The 24,334-nt window shown below is 46.7% G+C and overlaps 1 protein-coding gene and 1 long non-coding RNA gene across 3 annotated transcripts in view; one reads left to right on the top strand and one right to left on the bottom strand.

Annotated features, from left to right (window-relative positions):
* FBXL7 (F-box and leucine rich repeat protein 7) overlaps positions 1–24,334 on the top strand; it is a 352,371-nt gene that overhangs the window by 197,296 nt on the left and 130,741 nt on the right. The window lies entirely within an intron of this gene.
* Positions 9,467–17,244, bottom strand: LOC111095674. The gene is made up of 3 exons (XR_005358696.1): positions 17,118–17,244; positions 12,422–12,646; positions 9,467–11,519 (listed from the first exon to the last, which is right to left on the bottom strand). It is a non-coding gene; the product is annotated as an uncharacterized LOC111095674 (long non-coding RNA).

Raw genomic sequence — 24,334 nt, 5'->3', positions numbered from 1 at the left:
AGTGAACGCGCGGGGGCTCCGTGGTCAGAGAACAGAGGCCCAGGCCCCGGCCTCATGGAGGTTACGAGTAGCTTGGAATCAGCCGGAGGTAATGCTTTTAGTGATGCCAGAGTGGGCGGCACGTGGGCACAAGCCCAGAGTCCTGGAGAAGACGAGTGAGCTAGTGATTGTGCACTAGATTGATTAAATCTGTTTCTGACTCAGCCACTTACTGCAGTTTTAAGAAGTGTTTTCATCCAAAATTACTTGATGAGATTACTTATATGGGAGATTATATACGTATACACACTCCTTCATCAGAAACACCAACGGTTTTGTCTTTAATAAATCAAAATCTGAGACGCAGTGTTTTCCCTATGATGGTGGTGGAGAATATACATCTTGATTTTGAAGTCTTTTAGACATTTTAAAATATGGAGTACGGATAAAAGAGCAAACCCATCTCTACAAAGTGAACCCTAAAACTCCTTGAAGCCAGTGAATTACAGAATTACAGAATTTGGCTGATGAAAGTTGTACCGCTGTTTTTAAAAACAGGTGTCAGAAGTTGCAAAGTCCCCCCACCCGGAAAGACAGCTGGGTGAAGGAAAAGACTCTGTGCACTTCACTGATGGCTGTGCCGTTCCCTCCCCAGCCCTGGAACAGTGTCCAGCACAATTTGTATTCAGTAAATACCTGCAACGGGCATGAATGAGTGATAAGGCCGAGTAGCAAAGTGAATCCATGAATGAAGTTGGTCTAGTAGAGTCTCGGGTGACCTGCACTCTGGATAGATGAGACCACGTTGTAATTATAGTTATCATTCAATAATTGTAATTATCATTGGAATCGTTTGTTTTTATGGCTTCTTCCCTGGTATTTGAGAGCCAGCATCCTTAAACATTTTATTTATTTTTTATTATTTTTATTTATTTATTTTTTAAAGACTTTATTTATTCATAGAGACAGACAGAGAGAGAGAGAGAGAGAGAGAGAGGTAGAGGGAGAAGCAGGCATCATACAGAGAGCCTGACGTGGGACTTGATCCAGGGCCTCCAGGATCACGCCCTGGGCTGTAGGCGGCGCTAAACCACTGCGCCACGGGGGCTGCCCCTTAAACATTTTAAATCAGGGACGCCTAGGAGGCTCAGCAGTTGAGCATCTGCCTTCCACTCAGGTCGTGACCCCAGCGTCCTGGGATCGAGTCCCACATCAGGTCCCCACAGGGAGCCTGCTTCTCCCTCTGTGTCTCTGCCTCTCTCTGTCTCTTGTAAATAAATAAATAAAATATTTTTTTAAGAATTAAAGCATTTCATTTGATCCAGGGCCAGTGTATCTTATATACACTATGACATTGAATTTCCCACAGTTTGTTGAACAAAATTCAAAGTGTTATCAGGTGAGTCTGAACTGATGTATTTCTCCACAGCTCCCATTTCTGTGGGTCGTTGCTGAATGGCCTAAATGTTTAGTTACAAGGATTTAATTATGTGGAACTGTGGCTCAAAGGGCACATATGTTCTCCGTAAACCATGTTCGCAGAATACAGTGAATGGGTGAGTGATAAACCTGCGTAGCAAAGCCTTTGTTGCTAGCTAATATGCTATCAACACCTCGTGTGTTCGTGAGCACGTTGGAAATACAGTAGCTCGCTCAAACACGTTCTCGGGCCTCTTCCATGTCAGGCATTCTCTGGGCACGGGAGAGTAAGCAAGTCTGAACCCTTCCTGCTGGGGGACGTTAGCTTCTAGGGAGCAGGGAGAGGCAATTAACAAATCTCAAAATGAACTAATACAATAGTAATCAGTCATGATGCCCTGAAGTAAGAGTGATCAAGACAATCACGGTGATGTTACTCGGCCAAGGTTCTCAGGGAAGCCAGGGAGTTAGCCTTGCAAATGCCTGGAAAAAAAGTGTTTCAGGCAAAGGGAAACCAACGCAAAAGCTCCTGAGATGATAGGAACATGCGTCGGGTGTTTACGAGACAGGGGGAGGGCCCTGTGTTTGAAACAGAGTGGGCAGCGGGGGGCGGTCCCGGGTGAGCCAGAGTCACGGGGGGCGGGCTCCACGGGCCACGTGGTTAGCACCCTGGCCTTCCTTGTAAGTGCGATGCGAATCCATGGGAGGGCCTAGAGCCCGGGGAGCTTGGCCAGGTGTGTGCTACTAAACAGTCTGGTGGCTGCTGGGGAGGGTGGACTGTCAGGGGCAAGAGTAGAAGCAGGGGAAAGAGCAGAGACTCGGTTTCCCAGGTGGGGGACGATGATGACTTGAGCTGGGATCTTGGCGGCCAGATGGCGAGAAGTGGTCCGATGTGAGAACCTGCTAGAGTCAGAGCCTCGGGCATACATGCGGCATGGGCTGTAGAGGGTGGCAGGAAGACACTAGTCAAGGGTGACCCCTAAGTGTTTGGCCCTAACAACTGGGGGTGTGGGGTGCTAGTGCCATTTAATGAGCTGAGGAGCAGCAGGGCAGAGCAGGCCCGCCAAGCATAAAATGAGCGGCTTTGCTTCAGGAGCTGTCGACTTTGAGAGGCTTTCAGACGTCCAAGTGGAGATGCCAGTAGGCAGCTGGACTCTGAATCCGGAGCGCGGGGGACATCGGGGCTGGAGATGCACAATTCAGTCCCAGCCACATAGAGATGGTATTTCAGACCATGGACTTAGGTGAGATTACGTGAAGATGGTTCTCCTCAAAATATCTCTGATCTCTGCCAAAGAGCCTTTGCGTTTTGTTTTTGTTTCTCATTTGTGCTGGACTAATCCTTTGTTAAAGTCCGTGAGTGTAAGGGGAAGTGAAGTTAAGGGAGAAGTACGATAAAGACACACGACGTAGAAGTGCTACATTTTTGTTTTATTCTGTTGCTGTTACGTGGAACGGACGTGGAACCGTTCTGTCAAACTGCTCTAGGAGTTTCTAAACGCTTGCTCTGGCTCTCTGTACCGACACTGCGGTGGGCTGACGTCTGCAGACAGCACGTGTCGGTGGATCGTGGTGGTGACGGCACCAAGGGGGCATCGGTGGAGGCAGCGAAGGAGCCCTGGGCCTCCAGCTGTAGCCCTGAGCCGAAGCAGAAGGAGCGAATCATCAGACTTAGAATTCAGACGAAGATGTTTCAGGAAGAAAGGAGGCAAATGGCATAAGCAAAATTGATGGTCCTAGGCCCCAACTGTAATGATCAAATAGGCCAGCATGGGTGCAAAGATCCTATTTGGCTTTTACTTTTTCCTTCCCTCACAAGGTTTCATGAGGATACTGTTCTTCCAGTCTTGAGCTTGTCTGTGCGTGGCCTGTTCTAAGATGGCTTGGGAACAAGCCTGGAGAAGTTCCAAAAGACAGCAATAGGATCACCAGGTTAGAGTGAGATCAGTTTTAAACATCTTCTTCCCTAAAAACATAAGCCAAGTGACCTCACTCTTAGATTGGCCATTAAAGTCATTTTGAAACCAACCTTTAGTATTTGTTTGGGATTTCCTTCTTTACTATCAGCGGTAGTATTTTTTAGCCAACACATTCTCTGCATGAGGCCAGCAGAGTGGAAGTACTCTTGATTTCTCAGCAAAGATTGTGTTTTCAGGCAGAGGGATTAGTAGGTTCAAATGGACTCATGTGGATCTCCCGAAAGATGATCACCTGAGGTGGTGCCCAAGGGGATTGCACAATCCAGGTTTTCCATCTGTGACTTATTCAGCCATTCATAAACATCATCCCCAATTTTTTGCTTAGCCTAGTGCGTGTCTCTCCTCATCCCTCTCCCCTTTTACCACCCAGTGTTCCCCCACGGAGGGCAACTGTACTGGGCCATTCCTCACTTTGATGTTAGGGCTGAGGCTTATCCTAGTATTTTGCTGATAATTCTTTTTATTTATCCATGACTAACTAAACACCTTCTGGCTCTACCCCACTTCCAATATGGCAGCTTTACCTGTACCAGTCGGGTTTAGTTGGGGGTGATTTTGCTCCCCAGCAAACATTTGAAAACACCTGGAGACATTGTGCTTGACTCAACAAGGTGGTGGAATGTTTCTGGCATCTGGTGAGTAAAACTGGGGCTGCTGCTCAACATCCCACAATGCGCAGGAAAGCCCCTGATGACAAAGAATTATCTTGCCCCAAATGCCAGTAGTGCCAAAGTTAAGGAAATGTGACCTATGTGCCTCACTGTTGTTTCAGTCACTAACTTACCCTCTGTGCTAATGTTTCTCTTCAGTTAAATATCTTATGCTTTCAGTTACTAATTATATGTTATTGTATAATAGCAAAAGGAAAAAAATGATGACCCAGATGCCCACAGTAGCATGTTGGCTGCTTAACAGCTGTGAGGAGTGGGGCAAACATGGCTTTGCAATTTCAAGACTTCAGATTTGACTCGTGAGTCAAGTTCGAAAGGATTTGTTGATGAATCTGTTAAAGGCGCATCTTCAGCCATTGAGCAGGAGCACTGACGCGGGAAGGCCTCAGTATGAAATGAACTGACAGTGTCTGGATTGTAGAATGGTTGTGAGGAAACGCACTGCGTTGCTTCTAAGGGCCTTGACCTGTGCAGCTCACCGCAGTCTCAGCTGGAGGAAGCGTGCTGGTCAGAGCGCAGGGGGCTTGGTCCACTGCCTCACGGGGCAGATGGGTTGCAAAACAGCACCATTTCTGTACTCTGCCCTAGCAAGCCAGGGGCAGGTGTTGGTGGGTGCACATAGGCTGGATTCCCACCACTTTGCCAGCGGGGCCTGCTAGTTTTATACAGGACACAACCTACACAGTCCTATACAACAGCCATGTTGGAGCAACATCTTGGTGATGAGGATCCCTTTAGGTTTTTATTTACGGCACAAGTACTTGCTAAGTGCCTACTCTATGTCTCCTTTAGGCGCTTGTGTACACCAGTCAATAAAAGATCCCTGCCCTCAAGGAGCTTATGTTCTAGTGGGATTTACAATCTAGTGGGACTTGTGTTTTAAAAGTTTGTTATGTCAAGTTAATAACTATATACTCTGAGTGAAAAAATAATAAATTGCAGGTGATTTTTTTTATCATTAGGTATAACAATGGACTGTTTTAAATCTTACAAGTTCCTTGGGCTGGACCTTCCTTTTGCTGCAGAATGTTCCAGATGACCTCATCAGAAGCCTGGTGTAGTTTTCCTGCATTACTTGTTGTAACAGTATTCCCTCATCTTACACCTTTGCTAATGGCCAGTTTTAACAAAGAAGGAAGCATTTTACCCCCTGTATAACTCTTTTTAATATCTTCATGATTGATTGATGGATTGATTTTTAGCAAGTAAAATTTGAATGCATTCTAAAACTCAAAAACATTTTTACTTTACTCCCTGCCATGTTTTATGTTTTTGAGGTCGTATTTTACATCTTCTTCTTGTGTAGTTATTGTAGTTATTGTAGTTATTGTAGTTATTTTTACTACTTTTGCCTTTTAACCTTCAACAGTAGTTTTATAGAAGTGATTGATCCACTACCTTTACTATATACTTACCTTTCCCAGTGAGTTTTTACTCGCATATGTTTTTTTATTAATTAGTGCCCATTCTTTTGCTTAAAGAGGTCCCTTCAACATTTCCGGTAAGTGGGTTCAGTGCTCATGAACTCCTTTGACTTTTGTCTGTCTGGAAAGCTCTTTATCTTTCCTCCAATTCTGAACAGTGACTTTATTGGGTAGAATGTTCTTGATTGGAAGTTTTTTGTTTTTTTGTTTTTCCTTTAGCATTTTGAATCTACCATGCCCCTCTCTTCTAGCCTGCTATGTTTCTGCTGAGAGATTGCTGATGGCCTTATGGGGGTTCCCTTGTACATAACAGGTTGTTTTCTCTTGCTGCTTTTAAGATTATCTCCTTAATTCTTGGCGTTTTAATTATAAGGTGTCTTGGTATAGGTTTCTTTGGGTTCACCTTTTTTTGAAACTCTTTTAGCTTCCTGGATCTGGATGTCTGTTTCTTTCCCCGGGTTAGGGAAATTTTCAGCAATTTTTTTTTCAAAAAAGTATTTTACCCCTTTTCTCTCTCATTTATTCTTCTGGGACCCCTGCAATGTGAATATTATTCTGCTTATTGTCCCATAAGTCTCCTAAGCTATTTCACTTTTTTTTTTTAAAGATTTTATTTATTTATTCATGAGAGACAGAGAGAGAGAGAGGCAGAGACACAGACAGAGGGAGAAGTAGGCTCCCTGCAGGGAGCCCGATGTGGGACTTGATCCCAGGACCCCGGGGTCACGCCCTGGGCCAGAGGCAGACGCTCAACCACTGAGCCACCCAAGCATCCCACTGTTTCACTTTTTTAACTTATTTTCTTTTTTTCCACTTTATTTGGGTGAGCTCCACTTTTTCTTCTGCTTCATTGAGTTTGCTGTTGAACCCCTCTCATGTATTTTTCAGGTCACTTATAGTATTTTTCAGCTCTGTGATTTCTATTTGGTGCTGTCTTCACTCTCTTTGAAGTTCTGTGCTCACACATTCTTCTCCCAAGATCAATGAGTATCTTCATGACTATTATTTTGAACTCTGTATCAGGTAAATTATTTATCTGTTTCATTAATGCTTTTTTTCCTGAGGTTTGATCTTGTTCTTTCATCTGAAACATATTCCTCCATCTCCTTATTTTGCTGAGCCTCTGTGTTTTGGGTGAAATAGCTACTCCCAGTCTTGAAGGAGCAGCCTTGTGCAGGAGATAAGCCTTATTGTTTAACTGTGTCTTATCTCTCAGTTGTCTCTTGAACCTTGTGATTGGTTTATTTTTGATAGGACCCCATTGCTGAGGGAATGCCGAAGCTCTGTGAGTGCTCCAGAGGGAGGGATTTGTGTCATCAGTACCTAGTTGCAGGTGGATTGGAAGCTAGACCTTTAGGCGGCAGCGTTGAAGATATGCAAACATATATAGACTTTTGGGACTGCATTTGTAAACTCTGCCGGCCTCCAGACCAGGTGATATGGGAGGTATCTTTTTCAGAACAGTTACAAAAATTGGGGCTCCAGACATATGTATGAGCTTTTTTCTGGGAGGTACCAGAAAACTGTAACAAGACCAAAGAACACAAAAAATGGTGTCTCACACCTCCGTTCCCTTAGAATGGAGGCTTCCATTCTAGAACCTTCTGAAGCCTCTTAGATATATGCTGATCCTGAAGTATGCCCCTCAGGCTGAAACTCCAAGGAGAGTAACTAGACCTTTGTCACAGGCAGACCAGAGGTTTGTGTTGTTGTCTGTGCAGTGACCTGGGGTTGGTAGCCTGCCAAAAACTGTCTCCAGTGGTTTCAGTCCTCTGGGGCCCAGAAACAGTCTTTCCTGGCCACCACAGTGGGACATCCCCTGTGTAGGCCGTCCACATCTACAGGCTTGGGCAGGGCCCCAGAGGCACCACAGGGGCAGAGTGCTCCACCACCTGACCTTAGTGTGGCAGGGGATGCATGGCGGGAGTGCTTGGTCACTGCTGCATGACTGAATATTTCTAGCAGCCCCACCTGCAGTTCCTGGCAAATCTCTGATTGAACATTTGACTTACAAGCTCAATTCTGAATTTATGAGACATTTCTTGCTTTTTGTTTGTTTCTTTGTTTGGTTTTTCTTTTTTGCCCTTGGGTAACCAAACCTGTGTTTTGAGCAGTATCAGTAGAAAAGTTTCTGTTAGGGGGCTTGGGGGATTGCTTTTGGCCTGATGTCATGAGCAGCTGCCTTATTCCAATGTCTATATACCACCATTGCCATCCTTTTAACCACAGTCCTGTAACGAAGCATGTAAGGGGACATAAAACCAGAGGTAAAGCTGACAAAGCAGTCAGCAGTGAGCAGCTCATGTGTGTGGAATGTGGCACAAAAAGAGCATTTGCCCAAGTGTGAATTACCCTCAGTATGCCTTTCACATCTGGAAGGAAACCATGCTCAAGTCTTTAAGATATAATACAGATTATTGAGCACAGTCATTCCTGTTCCAAAATGTGTCAACTTATACCTATTACAATGAAAGAGAAAGATGAATTAGTTTTTCTTCAGAAAGATGTAATTCCAGCACTATCTTCAAGCATATTTTTCTCTTTGTGTGTTTTCATTTTGGGGTACTGTAATTTCTGAGGATTGTGTGCTTTTAGGAAAATATGTGCATGATGTCTGTTCAGTAAAGATAGACTTCTCTATACAACCAGTACCATCATCATTGTTATTGAAAACTGGCCTTTTCCCCCCATATATCTCTAGCCCAATAGTAAAACTTTTTTCTCACCTTTATTCAGTCAGCTGCCAGGTGGTAACTAGAATTTGGGTTGTGAAAAGGGGTCATTAGGATACTGAATGATGTGCATAGTGTGACAGGATTTGAAGGAAGTGTTCCCAGGTGAACTTTGAGGTTCTGATTAGAAGTTCAGGCTAGACTTCATGTTGTGCAAAGGCTTCATCTCTAGGTATGGCTGGTTCAGAGAACCTATGACTCTATTTGTTTTGGAATCTACTTAGGACTGTTTTATATCCTGTAGGTGAGTTTGACTCACCTATAAGGTTTGAAGGTATTAGTCCAGAGGATTTGTTGTAAATGGAACAGAATCACATTCTCTTCCTCCCATTTTCAAGAGTGAGTATTCCAATAAGTAGAGGTGAATGAGACAGAGTTCTGTGTCAGTTTTTAATAATATGCATTAAAGAGTGGAATGCGGTGGGCATGGTCTGCAACAATGGCTTATCTTAAAAATGCATTTATGTTTGGTGTCTGAAGTATTTGCTCTCGTTATTTTCATTTTCATTTATTTTTATTTTTTGCTCTCATTATTTTTAAAGGGGGTTTATATATGAAGTCATATTTTTTTTTTGTCAGACTAATATTTAATTAAGAATGTTCCCTAGACACATAGTGATTACTCAGCAGCAGGAGGGCAACCCAGGAGTATGCTGCTTAGCAGTTGGAAAACTGGTACTGGTTTAAAAATGGATAATCCACAAAATTAGTAAAAATCCAGCACAACTACAAATCCCCAGAGTCATTCTGGGAATATCACAGAATGGACAAGTAGATAAATCGTTTTAGCTCACTAAAGTGATTATAAGGTTTGTGGTCAAAGAGTAAGTTCCTCTTGCAAAAATTTTAATACCTTGTGTTGATTTCTAACCCATCTTCAGAACTGTATTTCTAGTGCACACATTACGTACATCAATCCACATGGAGAATGCGCCCAGGGGTTAAGAATAGAAAATGGAGTATAAAAAAAACAAATCATGGGGAAAGGGCTAGATGTTTTAAAAGTAAAATCTTGGGGAAAAAGTGAAAAGAGACTTGTGCCTCAGTTGTGTTCTCCAGCGACATGTGTTACAATAGAAGAAGGCAAGGTGGAAGAGAGGGTTGGTGGCCTCTGTTTGCCATGAAACATTAGCGGGCAGAAAATGTCAGGTGAAAGAAAGGTGGTTTGACAAAGAGTTAACAGAGCTGAGTTTCCCAAAGCATTTTGTTGTTTTTTTTTTTACTTTATTTTAATCCCAAGCCATTGGATTTTTCCAGCCAAGGCAAGTAACAGAAGGTGAGAGTTTAGAATTTCAAAAACATTAGTTTAGATTTAAAAAAAAGAAAAATGCCTGGAAAAATATGCATTTCAATATGCAACAAAAGAATTTGCAAACATCTCATTGAATCTGCAGGGGAAGATCCTAAAGACTATGTCATCCAGGAACGATAAATGGAATTCAACAGGGTTACGTTAGGACTGCCAACTTATTACGTATCAAAACTCACAGTGCGTTGTTTACTTTTATTGCCTCGTTTTAGTAAATGTACATATATTTATAGAAATTCATATAAATTCACCCCCAACCTCAGTCTCCCAATCTTTCCTTTACAGTTATGTCTTAAATTCATCAACTATAAATGATCCTTCTAGAAGGTTCTTAGGGAACCGTAAACGACTCCAGGGATGACTTTGCTTTCACTACCATCATTCATTCTTGTTTCAGAGTGATGTGTCTAGGGAATTGTTCTTGGTTCAATCAATCTTTTTCTTCAGCAAAATGTTGACTTTAGGGCAGAGTGGTTTCTGTTATGATAAGACTTTGAACATTTCTGTCACTGCAATTCAAGTAGTCCTTGAATTGGACTGTTCAGCAGCAGCCAGACTCCGAGGGCTGCAGTTCTGCTTGCACAGACAGTAGAGTGTAGGGCAGGCATGGGCTGGACATGGCTAGACACACTCTCTAGGACACAGTCTTTCTTTTTTCCCCCTCTAGTGTTTGTGACTGATGAATTCACTAAGCACTTGAATAACTCCTACTTTGTTCTTTCAGCAGACCATTTGTTTATTTGAGAGCTTATTTTGGCAAGTGAATAATCAGCTATCTGAACAAACTCAAGGATGATCTAGGGGAATATATTTGACCTCAACTGTAAATGATCCACATTTTTAACGTCAGTATTTGTGACTTAGCGGAGCGATGATCACGACTGGTTTTCTTTCTTCCTAGCCGAGGAGCATATATCAAAAGCTGTACATGGGTCCAAGACGCACACATAAAGCAAGGCGTAAAAGCCCTCGTTATTGTTAAAATTCTATGTGATTTTTAAATCTGCAGATAAGGAGATGTGGACAGGGGAGACCCTTTGTTTTATTAATCGAATTCCCATATCTACAGTGTATTGCTTTTTCTCTTTCAGAACTTTAATTAGTACAAATTCATTACTTGCCTTACTGAACACTGTTACTCAGATGTAGTCAAGAGCTTTGATCTGGTTCTCCTAGTGGATATATTTATTGTTTCCTAGAAGATTTAGCTGTCTGCAGGGGAGTGAAAATAGTGGGATGAAGCAATGGCATGCCTTTAGAGCCTTCAATTCTTGATACTTTACCTTCAAAAGTTTTGTGTTTACTAACTTGGATTTATTAGTTTAGAACAGGGTCAGCAAAGTGGCATGATGCATAATAATGCTGTTCTGAAACATGAAAAGCCCTGGACTGGACACCAGATGCGGGTCCTAGCACCAACTAGGAGTGAGGTCATGGATAACTCCTTTAATTTTCATAAGTCTCATTCTTATCTGTAAAATAGGTGGTTTGTATTAGTTCAGTGGTTCTTGCACTTGAGTGTACAACAGAATCAACTAGAAGGTTTTTTAAATTGCAAATCACTGTCCTCAACCCCAGCTTTGGCATGGCCTGGGGTGAGAGTTGAATAAATTGCCTTTCTAACGAGGTCCCGGGTGATACTGATGCTACTGGTCCAAGGACCACATTTTGAGAATCACTGGATTGGTGACTTCTCTGACCATGTCCAGCATTAATTGTGGGGCCTGGGTCATGTTCTTAATGGCCGTGGTGGCCTGTTTGGAGCTGCTGAGTACATTGTCTGTGGTAGGTATAGCTAGGGAAGTGCTGAATGTAGATCTTCATAAGAGCAGAAATATGGATCCATCTAGTCGTGGGAAGGCCCGCATATTAACAGTACCTCTGAACTGGTGTTGAAAGACTCCAAAAAGTTGGTATGTTAGAGTTCTAATGCAGGGAGACCACAGTGGTTGTGGCTACAGGGAGCTGGGCCTTTAGTAGGTCTACCGTGTTCAGCGTAGGTGATGCTGTGACAGATTCCAACAAGTTACAGATACATATGGGATATGGAAAAAAAAAGATCTCATAAGTCAGTCACTGGGCAACCAGCACCCTTTGTATTTCTATAATTAATGTAGCTTTTAATATCAATGAGAAAATTGTCCTACTCTAAAAACACAATCCAACAAACTCCAGTTGTTTCCATATCACCACCATCCTTCAGTAACCACGAAATACATAATGCACACAAGCACACGGTATTAACTAAAATCCGTGTTAGCTTTTTTCTTTGTTGTTTAGATTCTTAACAGGTTCTGTTTGTGATTCTGGAAAACATTAAATCTTTGGCTTCTTCAAACTTTGCCCGCAATATTATAAAAATTGTGATTATGACATTATAAAAATAATTAAAAATACCATAAAAAGATGTGATTGGAGACTATCAATAGATCCCATGCAAGACTATCTCTAATTGGAAAAAAAAAAAAAAAAAAAAAAAAAAGCCAGCATTGAAGGCATGAATGAACAGCCATAAAAGACCGGATTTCCAAGGGCTGGCTAGCTCTCCAGGTGTGTGTGGACATGTATGTGTGTGAGAGGATCTCTCTCTGATGCACAGATAAAAATTACCCTGCCCCACCTGGTTCATGGGAAGCCAGTTTCTCCACACCAGCAGACATTAAGCTCTCAGCAAATAGCCACACTTTGTCTGGTCAAATGGTTTAAAGTTTAACCAAAGACAATTCTCAGGTGTATTCAAGAGAAATATCCTTGGCCCTCTACCTCCCTTTCTGCGCCGAGGTGAATACTTTCATTACTTCTGGGAATGGCCAACAACAGTCACTGGCCAATACACAACCTCAGCCAAGAACTAACCAGACTTGTTGTCAGCCAGTCAGAGTGCTCTAAAGTGTGAGGAGGCACTTACAGGTTGTTGTGAGGATCACTGCTGGAACAGACGAGAAAGCCTAGCCCAGAGGAAATCTGTCGTGTTCTAATGCCTGGACCAAAGAGGAACTTACTGGACCTGCTGAATCATCTGTGCTCTGCTTTTCCATAGTATGAGGAGCTCTTGGCATCATTAAAAAGGACCCGCCAACGGCGCCTGGGTGGCTCAGTCGGTTAAGCATCTGCTTTAGGCTCAGGTCAGGATCTGGGGGAGAAAGAAAAAAAAGGAAGAAGCCTATCCAGTCTTTCTGCCTTAATGTAAAATGAAAATATTTTAGTTTTATGATAGCATAACTACATTTTCAGTCTTCCTCCTGCTTGTACACAATTCAGTGTTAGCTTAAAGCAAATTACTCTCTTCTTTTCATTTTCATAATTTATTGTTATCTATTTGGTCTAATCAGTAATAATGTTTCCAGATAGCAAAAAATATCAATAGCAAATGGTGAAAAATGATGAAAATCCTGATAGTTAATTACCATATACATTGAACCAAATTATTCTCCAGAAAGTCACCTTTTTTTTCAAGAAAAAGATTTGAGTTTCAGTGTTCAGTCCTAATAGCTTTATCTTGCTGTGGCTGTGCCAGGAATGTACAAAGCAAGTCACAAGGAAAGTCTTAAAGTCACTCAGCGTTGAGAGAGATGGAGCATTTTTTAGGATATCGACATTGGACGCAGGTATTGTGACGCTGTGTGACTCTAGTTTTACTAGCTGTGCTGCTCTTAACTAGGGCTAAGAAAGGCTTCAAACATCAAGTCCCCACAACAATACAAGGTTGTCTGTGAGTGTGAAATGGGTCATTTTTTTAAAAAGATTTGATTGATTGATTGATTGATGATAGAGAGCAAGAGAGTGAGCACAGGTGGGGGAAGGGGGCAGAGGGCAATGAAGACGCAGACTCCCTGCTGAGTGAGGAGCCCCAGGACCCAGGATCCTGACCTGAGCCTAGGGCAGATGCCGAACCGACTGAACCACCCAGGCGCCGCTGGTGGGTCCTTTTTAATGATGCCAAGAGCTCCTCGTAAAATGTATAACTAAAGTCAGTGAGAGATTACCTTCCAGTCTGTTCTTGCCTCCTTCTCGAATGTTTTAATGAACTCAGCATATTCTTCACCACTGTCCAATACCAGGAATAACCCTGGTGGGCAAATAATTAAAAAGTGAAAAATACCTTCTTTTAAGTGACCAAATTCAAAGAAAAACAGTTGCCCGCCTAGTTTGTTATTGCCTGTGGCGAATTGGGGTCAGTAGTCTGAGGGGAGCAGTAAGTACAGAGGTCTGTAGGTGTGTCCTCTGCGCTCGCGTCCCGAGGAGGCCGTGCTTGTGGGGAGCTGGGGGCAGCGCCGGGATGCAGGCCGAGGGCACAGCAGTAGGGCCGCCTAGTCCTTTCAGGCTCTGACCCTTACCCGGCAGCAGCATCCTTCCCTACAAGGCTGTTCTTTTTCTCAAAGGTAAGTGTCTTGTTAAGAAAAGCTCTCAGAGGGCTGGGGAGTCCCAGAACACCCCAGAACACCTGCCCTGGGCCCCGAGGCCTCCGCGGGATGTGGACTCCGGGAGCACAGCCCGGGGTCTGGGCCTCACTGCCTTGACGTCTTCCAAAGAATATGCTTCAGATTCTTGCTGAGCGTCCAGGCAGCCCCCTGAGCCCCGACGCTGACCCCGGTGGAGCCCGATGCAGGACTCGATCCCAGGACTCGGGGTCACGCCCTGGGCCCAAGGCAGAGGCTCAACCACTGAGCCACACTGAGCCACCCTGGTGTCCCTAAGTTTGGTTTCTGTTTCCTTCTTTTTTCTCCAGTTACATTCTGTTTTGTTCTGCTGACACCTGTTTCGTGATCAAATTATGGTCATGATGGGAAAACTAGCAAGCAAGAGGGAGAAACTCCAGCAGTGAAGCTAAGCAGAGTGAAATACAGTGATGAGCTGGTCTGGGGGTCCTGTTCATCTGGTATATCCAGGCCCCTTTTCTTTAACATCAAAACATTTTGAAAATCACCATACACATCACTCCAAAATAGAATCTATGCAAAGAATATTTAAGAAATCAGAAAAAAAGAATGAAAGTGCTATAAAAAATATATTTTAGTATTTATGCAATTTGGGGGAGGGAAAGTACTTTTTAACATAATGCCAAGATCAGAATTTATAAAAGTACCTGCAGAGAGACACAAGATTATGAAGATTTTGCATGAAAATACATTAAAATAAAGGTAAAGTATTTGCAGCATAGGATAGTCAGTGGCAATTTCTTAATATATAAAGGACTCTTAGAAAACCAAGGAAAGAAAGGAAAAGACCAAAAAAAAAAAAAAAAGACTGCTCACCAAGAGCCAATACAGATGATGCAAAAACATCCTTTAAAGTGTTTCATCTTCCCAGTAGTCTTAAAACACACACTTTAAACAGCAACGAAATACTCTCGAATTGGCATAGATGTTTTAAAAAGGAAAGAGTTTATCGCTGGTGGGAAAGAGAAGCAGAACGTGTCACCGTGTGCTGTGGCGGGGATGCTGACGAGATCTGTCTTCAGGAGAAACCATCTGGCCACACGCAATCAAACCCGCCACAGGTCGTGCCACTTGGGTCAGCGGTTCTACTTCAGGGGATTAGTCAGTGGAAATAATCCACTGCATGTGCATTTGCCCGTGGGAGTGGCTCCAGTCGGGGTGGTCCCGCCCCTCCGGGAGCAATTGGGCGGTGTCTGGAGAACTTTCCAGTTGTCGCAGGGTGAGGGAGGGGTGCCACTGCGCGCAGCGTGGAGGGGCCAGCCATTCTTCTCCGCGTCCTACAAGCCACAGGACTGACTCCCCAAACTAAGACTTATCCAGCCTGAAGAGGTAATAGGATTGAGGTTAAAAATCCCTGCTCCATGGGCCTGTTTACCTAGTGCTCGATATCCCCAACCAAAGGGCTGGCTACACACATTGTGGTGCTTCGAGGCGATGAACTACTTTTGCAATAATTGCAGCATTATCAAAATATATCTAATGATAAAGCCAGTCCCAACATGTTACATTTTAAAAAGCCAGTCACAAGGTAGCACGATCTCATTTTGGGTTAAAAATGTAGACTTAATAAATGTACCCGTAGCAAGATGTTTACAGGGATTGTCTGTGTCTTTGGGTGTGATTGTGGGTATTGTTTTTATTTATCTTTATAGCCTAATTATTTTGAGTTGCTTTTATGTAAGGAAAATTAATAAAAGTAATTCTGATGAATTTTGAAAGAAAGCCATAGGACGGATTTACCAGTGAGTTGTAATTGATTGAGAAATCACATGACAAATAGCTATAACGATCTTATTAAATTTTTTTAAAGATTTTATTTATTCATGAGAGACGCAGGGAGAGAGGCGAGACACAAGCAGAGGGAGAAGCAGCCCGATGTGGGACTCGATCCCTGGGCCCCGGGGTCACGCCCTGAGCCGAAGGCAGATGCTCAACTACTGAGCCGCCCAGGTGTCCCGATCTTATTAAATTTTTAAAATACACAGCCATCATCAGATTGGACACAACACGCACTTGAACTGTGCTAACGTGTGTGTTTGCCGACAGATTATTATTGTTGAATTTATTGTGATCCTTCTGGCCACGCATAAGCTGGAGGTAGATGTTGTGAACCGATCAACTCAGAAGGTGTTCACAAGGTGAAGGTACCTTTTACATACGAATAGTTATTTTCTTAAGCGTTTCCTACTTGGGAAACTGAGGTTGTGTCAGAATGCTGAAGCCCTTAGTATGATACTGTGTTAGTGTAATTCTGTTCAGGGCAGGCCACATTTTTAAGGCCTGTTAAAAAGGACAATGTAAAGGACCAATAGTGTAGAATCTATAATTAACATGGAATCCAGTCTCATAAAATAATTTCATTATAACATCTCTGACTTTTTTTTTTTTAATTGAAACTGAACCACGGACTTGAAAGGAGACCATGGTAGTGAGATAACTCTTCGTGTGGCTTAGACATGATGTCTCTCAGATCCCCAGTGACCACCTTTGAAATAACTTCGTGTATGATGTCGGCGAACCTCGAAATTTCAAGAAGTATTTCTCGTCGTGCTTTTTCGGCAGATGATCACGCTTTGACGTTGCGGTCTGTAAAATGGGAGTAGTTTGCTCCTTCCTTCCTGGAGGCGCGAGTGCGTGTTCCCGAGGTGTGAATCATTCGCCCCGACGTCCCATCACGCGTTTAGGGTTTATGATGCGCTGCTGTGCGAGGGTGGGCAGGGGGCGCCTCCGCCCGCCCCTCTTCTGCCCGAGTGACGTGCCAGGGCCGTCGTGGGGACCCAGCCGGTGCCCGGTGCCCGGTCGGGGGCGCCAGAAACCAGCCAGCGGCGCCTACGGGCGGCTCCTGCGACTGCTCCGCGCGGGCCGGGGCGGGCGGGCCTGGCGCCGAGTGTGCGCGGCCCGAGTGGGACCCGCGCGGCAGGGTCGCTGGCCAAGGGCAGGCGTTTCCCGCGGCGACCTCCACGGGGGCGGCCGCGGCCGGGCTAGGGCGGGCGACGGGCCGCTTCTGGGGGATCGGGAGGAGCCCGAGGAGCTCGGCGTCGTCTTTTCTTTCTTTCTTACTTCTTGATAATGGGTTTGCTGTTTACTGGTGCTCGATTTGCCCACGTGCAGAACCGCCCCGCGCCCCTCCCGTCCGGCGCCCCGTCACGCTCGGCGTTTTCTTACCGTGAGGTCCCGACCCAGCCGACGGTCGCCCCGAGGCCAGCGGCCCCGCCCGTTTGTGCCGCAGAGATGGACGCGTCGAGGCCCGGAAGGGCACAGCGCACGGGAGCGGCGCTGCGGGGCGCTCCCCGCGTGCCGGGTGACCCCGACGTCACTCGCCCCCGACGGGCGGCCCCGCTCCCCGCTGACGTCCCTCGCCCCCGACGGGCGGCCCCGCTCCCCGCTGACGTCCCTCGCCCCCGACGGGCGGGCCCCGCTCCCCGCTGACGTCCCTCGCCCCCGACGGGCGGGCCCCGCTCCCCGCCGACGTCACTCGCCCCCGACGGGCGGGCCCCGCTCCCCGCTGACGTCACTCGCCCCCGACGGGCGGCCCCGCTCCCCGCTGACGTCCCTCGCCCCCGACGGGCGGGCCCGGTCCCCGCTGACGTCCCTCGCCCCCGACGGGCGGGGCCCCGCTCCCGCTGACGTTCACTCGCCCCCGACGGGCGGGCCCCGGTCCCCGCTGACGTCACTCGCCCCCGACGGGCGGGCCCCGCTCCCCGCTGACGTCACTCGCCCCCGACGGGCGGGCCCCGGTCCCCGCTGACGTCACTCGCCCCCGACGGGCGGGCCCGGCTCCCCGCTGACGTCACTCGCCCCCGACGGGCGGGCCCCGCTCCCCGCGTGCCGGGTGAACTCCAGGATCGCGCCCTGGGCCAAAGGCAGGCGCTAAGCCCCGCAATGGAGCCTGCTTGTCCCTCCGCCTGTGTCCCTGCCCCCCTCTCTCTCTCTCTATCATGAATGAATGGATGAGTGAATGAGTGAATCTTGGAAAGGAATCCCTCCCGCCTACAGTCGCTCTGCAGGCTCACTGAGGCAGTCGCGTGAGGCGGCGGGCGCCCCGCCCCGGGAGCGAAGCGCGGTCCGGCTGGGAGTTTCCAGGACGCCGGGAGGACGCCTCCTGACGTCACGTCCTGACTGAGCGTAGCCGACGCGCCCGACGCAGCGTCTTCGCGGGCACCGGCACCCGACAGGGCTGGAGGCTCCACGCCTCGCGCCGGCTGCGAACCTCGCCGCTGCCTCGTGACTGTACAGTGACGTCCTGCGCGGCCTTCCAGACATTTGAAGCTCTTTGCCGCCTTAACTGCTCCAGAACCACCCTGACTTCTCAGCGCTCCTGTTTGAATGGAAGCTCCTCCTTTTTCTGTCCGCCCCGAATCCCGCCGCCAGGTGCACTTCATTGTCCTCACCGAGCCGCGGGCTGCAGCCCCTCCTCCTCCTAGTCCGTCGTGGACTTAAAACGGGAAGCCGGTAGCTGCTGCCGCAAGCACACGACCGCCCTGGGCGAGAGCGGGAGCCGTCGTGCTCGCCGTCCGCAGACCACGTGGCGCCGCCGGCACCTCGTCCGCGTAGCTCACCCCCAGAACGGTCATCAACGACCTCATTAGCAACGAACTGACGCATATGCGGTGGTCAGGGTCACAGGCATGCGTTACATTAGGTATGACTAACAATTTACATCAATTGAGTTATTGAATTTTCTGGAATATAAGAACGAACAGGCCATCACTTTGGACCCGTTTTTTGCGTCAAAGTATATTAGTGTCTACGGTGTTCCAGGGCATTGTAGGTCACTGAAGTCTCTTTATGGGCCTAGATCCAATGCCATTGGTGTCCAGTCCCATAGGAATTCCGTCGGTCAAAAGAAAACCATGGCAGGGCCCCTGGTGGCTCAGTCAGTTGAGCCTCTTGACTGTGGCTTGGATCATGATCTCAGAGTCATGACATCAAGCCCCATGAGTCTGCTTGTCCCTCCTCTTCCCTCTCCTGTACCCCCTGTGCTCCCACATTGCGTGGGTGTATATGCACATGTGCACACTCACACGCTCTCTCTCTCTAAGATAAATCAATGAAATCCTAAAAATAAAACAAAAACGATGGTCATCGTGTCCTTTTATCACATAGGTTCTGTACCTGAGCGCATTATTGCATCCTGGCTTCCATAGGTTTCTTTCTGGGGAAGGTATGTGAGTCACTTTGAAAATAATACACATAAAGTTTGGTTTAATCCTCATTAACGACACTTTTAGACCAAAGGCTGAGTATCAGTATACTGCTGGAAAGTGCTTGATGGACGCAGGAGGTGACAGCCTGTTCACGCTCCGCACATGTGAAGTGCGAAGCTGTGACCTGGACTGGGACTGTTCTTTCTCTTAGACCACGAGACGCTGTCATTATTCTCAGGCATCCCAACTAGAGCAGCTGGAAATATAAGTGTAGAAACGTGTTCTCTCATCGTTCCTCATACCTGAGATTGAGAGGCCACTTGTGGCCAACAGACAAGCACGGTACCAGCCCAGGAACGTGCAGAAGTGTGGAAGGACCAGGACAGAGCCGGCAGGAATGTCAGGTCACAGTACATGCCCGTGGGGAGGAGCGATGGGAGCAGGGGCCTCGGGCTCGCGGAGGGCAGAGTGAGGGACGCGTGTGGACCCTCAGAGCGGGCCAACCGATTGCAAGTCCCAGCCTCGTCATTGCCTATGTGTGGGCTGGGCCGGCTTCAGGGTCCTCACCCATGATGGGGAGACGACGACAGCATTCACCCCACAGGGTCTGTGAGCTCCGAGTGTGAGACGGAGAGCGTCAGCCGTAGCAGGGGCTGGGCACAGCGTGAGTGCCCCCTGGGCTTGGCTGTCTCCCCGTGATCTAGTAGTACTTGGCAGCCTCTTTGTCTAAGGGTCCAGGTCGTGACTATTTTAAGCTTTGGAGGCCAGGGGACAAATTGAAAATATTATGCAAAGACAAATTTCTACAAAAGCTTTAATGGCAGATTTCAAAATATAATACTGAGTGTAATGCATTATAGCACAGAAGTCCGAATGAGAAGGATGAAAGTCTTTTTGCAGGAAGATAATAGTTCCCTGTCACCAAATGGTTTTTTTGCAAATGTCCATCTGTAAAAGGCCTTCTGAGCACCGAGGAGGCCTGTAGAACAGGTGGTGGGCCAAATGGGACCTGAGAGCTAGGACCGGAGCAGCGGTTCCCAGCTTCCGTGATCTTGCCACTGAGCTGTGCATCGTGGGTGCTGGTCACAGGGTGTGACACTCCCATGGCAAGCACCACAAATTCTTCCCCAGTACCCCGGCTGTAACCCCGCCCGTCTGTCTAACGCATCAAAGAAAGAATCCGAGTCAAACAACCCCGTCTGCATTATGATTAATGTAGTCACCAGGGACCCAGACACGTGTCACAACTGGTCAGGCCTGACCGTTGTGTTGTGACATCAGATCCTCCTTTGTAGAGAGGAAATGATGACGTAGGCTAAGGAGGCATGTGTTTGCTTCTTTGGGGTGTGAGGAATGACGAAAAGGAGATCCAAGCTCTGAGACCAGGGGTTCTGCACCTCCTCTGACCAAATGTGACCCCAACTGTGTGCAAATTGCAGACCCTTCCCTGACTCTTACACGTGTAAAGCCTCCTGGCTGCTGGGCGTGTCCGCCTGGGTCACCTGCAGGAATCTCAAACTAATCCCATAATTATCAACCATCTGACCCATTACTTCTTAGATGTGTCTCTTGCACTCCCTCCCTCCCTCCTCTTCCCGGTCCAGGCGCTCTCCCGGGACCACTTCTAGAACAGCTCACATCCTGGTTAGGAGTCTGTCCAGGTTCCTTACCATGGTCTTCAGAGCTCCCAGGCGGGGACCCGAACCCACCCCTCCTGGTTTGTCTACAGGCGTATTCCAGCGCCATCAAATCGCCAGTTCTCTGCAAGTGCCATGTTGCCTCTTACCTCGTTCCCGCGCCTGCTGACCCTCTGACGCTGGCCCTCCCGGCCCCCGGGCCTGGAGGGCCTCCTGCCTCCCACCTCTCGCCCATCTCTGAGGCAGAGTGTGCCCTCTGCTCCGTGTTCCCAGCAGGGGTTCAGGTACGGACGCGTCTGCCTCACTGAGTTACAGTAAGTCTCTGGGCCTGTCGGCCTCCCCCCTGCTCACCCAGACACTTGAGAACTGGGAAGTGTCCGCCTTTTGATACCCTGGAGCAGGAGTCGTACTTAGGGTAGGCGCTCAGTAAATGCTCACGGCCTGATTGGCTCTCCAGACCTGGCCTGCTGCCACCCGTTAGGCTAGCTTCAGGGCCACCGGGCCGAGGGGCAACGGAAAGGAGGAGACAGCAGCCTGATATTTCAAAGGCTACGTTTGAGTTTCTGTTTTCAGTATCACATACACGTGATAGACTTTTTTTTAAAAGATCTTTATTTATTTATTCATGAGAGACACAGAGAGAGGCAGAGACACAGGCAGAGGGAGAAGCAGGCTCCATGCAGGGAGCCCGACGTGGGACTCAATCCCAAGACTCCAGGATCAGGCCCCAGCCCAAAAGGCAGGCACTAAACCACTGAGCCACCTGGGCTGCCCACGTGATAGAATTTTGACTCAAAGTTCTTCCTGTTGGATTCATTTAGTTTTTTTTAATTGTTCCTATTTCAAACTTGCCTCTCAGTATCTCAGATGGAGCCTTCTTTACGAATGTATTTGCTCTTCCCAAAGAGAAAAGGGGATTAATGACTTTACTATCAAGGTATTTGCCTCAAATTTGATTTTTAAAATTTCCTCTACCTTCATCAAATGCAAGAAATGGAAGGGAAGAGAATTGAAGTGCTAGACACCAATAAGCTCCGTACCCTGTAAGCCCCCTCTCCCTTCTGCCACGACAGAGGACAGTGTGAGAAGAGGTCAGTATTCCCCTGGACAGCCGCACTTCTCCCTTCACTCCAGTGGTAGACAACTCTGATTTTAAAATCTGTAATTGTCCTTTAAAAGAGCATCTTCTACTTTGAAGCAATTTAATGCTGTTTTACTCAAAGGATAAGATCCGCAGAGTGGATCCCAACTAAGATTGGACACAGACTTGCCCATTGAGGTTTGGATCCCCATCCAGGAAGCGCAGCCCTCCCAGCGTGTGAAAGGCCACAGCTCTACACAATGTCCCCTTAACCTGGCGCTGCATGGTGTCTAGCACATACTTCGCTGTGACTCGGTTCTGAAAGCACGGAGACGCTCTCAGGATAAGCAGACCCTGAGGCCGTAACACCAGCAAGCCTGTATATAAAGACCAGGGGGAAAACTTTGGAGAAGGTTCACATGTAAAAAGTGTGAAATATAAATATCTAATATACATGTGTTAATAGAAAAATTACGTATATCATTTCCTAGAGAATCTGTATGCTCATTCCTTCCTGCGTGTGTTCGCTAATTCGTTCACTGTCACTTTCAACCATCATTTTCAACATTATTCCACTGATCATGTGTAATGATCAAGCTCCGATATTATGCAGCACAAAGATAAATATTTCATGACAAGAGTAGATGTCACAAAGAGAAGCATCGACACAGATTGTATTTGAATAAACTGGGGACTCACAACATGATTGTTTTTAATCTATGAAAGGAATTATTCCTATTATTATTATTATCAGGAATTTAATATTATATTTTTTATTAGGAATTAATAGGAATAGTAGTCTATGAAAGGTACACATGGCACGAAATGCTGGCACATTCATCTGCTTTTCTACTTGTTGTCCTGTTTGCCATGAGAACAATTGTCTCCTTTCTACCTCTTCAATTTCCTTCAACTTCCTAATAATCCCATTTGAAAGATTCAAAATGCCCCACTGCTTTGGTTAACAAGTCACCGTGTTACCCGTGTCCGAGTCAGAAGCCTGTCGTTCTGTTCTCCCACCGGTAGAGGAGGACATGAGTACCTTGAAGCTATGCTGTCCTTGTCTCAGGTGTTTTGACGCCTCCTACTGTGAGGATGGTGAGAACTCTAAGAGCAAGTACCTAACATTTGCTTAAAGAGTAAATTGTCACAAATGTGCTCATTCCTACCCTCCGAACAGAAATCCACCGCAGCACACCCACGGTACCCAGAGGAGACCACCTACATTTAGAATTTTGAACGAGGGTCAGCTGTCCTCTGCTGAGCTCTTGTGGTCAGCGGTAACCAGGGCAGCAGGGTCACTCACAGCATGTCGCATTCCTCTGCTAGCCCTGGGTCCAGAGACTGACTCCCTTCTGCCCTGACTCATACCCCCGGCCCCGGGCACCGTCACTGGGGCAGTCTACGGAACGTCAACTGGAGGAGATGGTGTGCACTGAACAAAGAAATGTGAATATACACCAAAGCCCAGAAATCTGGGCCATTTGTTTCGTTCGACTCCTGTTTCAGGGCAGGCAAGTCTCAATTTATCAAAACGGGGAACAGTGCAAGAGTCAAAAGGACACATCGTTTAAGGAAAGGCACCCAGGTATTGATCCAAAATATTGGCGTACTACCCGCATCTGTTTGCCAAGGTCATAAATCATTCTTGTTCCGTGAACAGGCGGGCAGCAAGGCAGAGGCCGGGAGGCTGCACGGGAGCCCTGGCTGCACCTCCTGCTGCCTTGCCACATGGCCTCTGGCTCACAGCTCTGCCGACAGCGGCCACCTCACGGGGGCAGGCGAGGTCCTGCCGCTCCAGGGACCACCAGGCACTCTGTATTGGAGTTCTGTAATGAACGATGCTGGTCTACGGAGCTAATTCTCACTATTTGAGCATGCATCTCGAATGCATCCATCTGGACCTTCAACATCGACCCACTACGGTATGATGAATGTACATGTCATGGGCAGGAAGATGCTCCAGGGCAGAAGTTTAGCATTAGCCGGAGCAAGAGGCAAAACCCCCCGTTAATCCCTGCCATAGTCATCTGGAGCTGGGTCGTCTATGCTTTTGATTCTGAAATGTATTCTTATTCTTGATGTAAAAGAAAATTAAGCAAATTAACAATAGCAAATCAAACATTTAATCCTCCGGGTGCCACGTAACAGTGTGATTTTAAAATTCGATACGGCTCATTCAGAAGACCTCGAAACAAATAGCTCTGTTGTCACTACATCAAAATAGTAAAAATGTCTAGCTTTAAAAATATTTCAAACCCAGGTTGGAGGAGGCTAAGGAGCCGTGGCTGGTAGCACTGTGTTAGTGCTGGTTTCCAGGGTTGGGTCATCTGGCTAAGGTCCTATGTTAAAGTCTGGGGAAGCAGAGCGAAGGGTGTATCAAACACCGTGTGCTAATCTTGCAACTTGTTTATAAATCTGAAATAATCTCAGAAGACTTAGAAATCTTCCATGAGTGAGATTTTTCACTGTCATGTTTATCTTTACATAGGCCAGTTTAGAGAATTTTAACTATAG

This window comes from Canis lupus, chromosome 4 (assembly GCF_011100685.1).
Source record: "Canis lupus familiaris isolate Mischka breed German Shepherd chromosome 4, alternate assembly UU_Cfam_GSD_1.0, whole genome shotgun sequence".
In the NCBI taxonomy this organism is placed as follows: Eukaryota; Metazoa; Chordata; class Mammalia; order Carnivora; family Canidae; genus Canis; species Canis lupus.
Note: the sequence above shows the minus strand (reverse complement) of the source record. Positions and strands in the feature narration are given on the sequence as shown.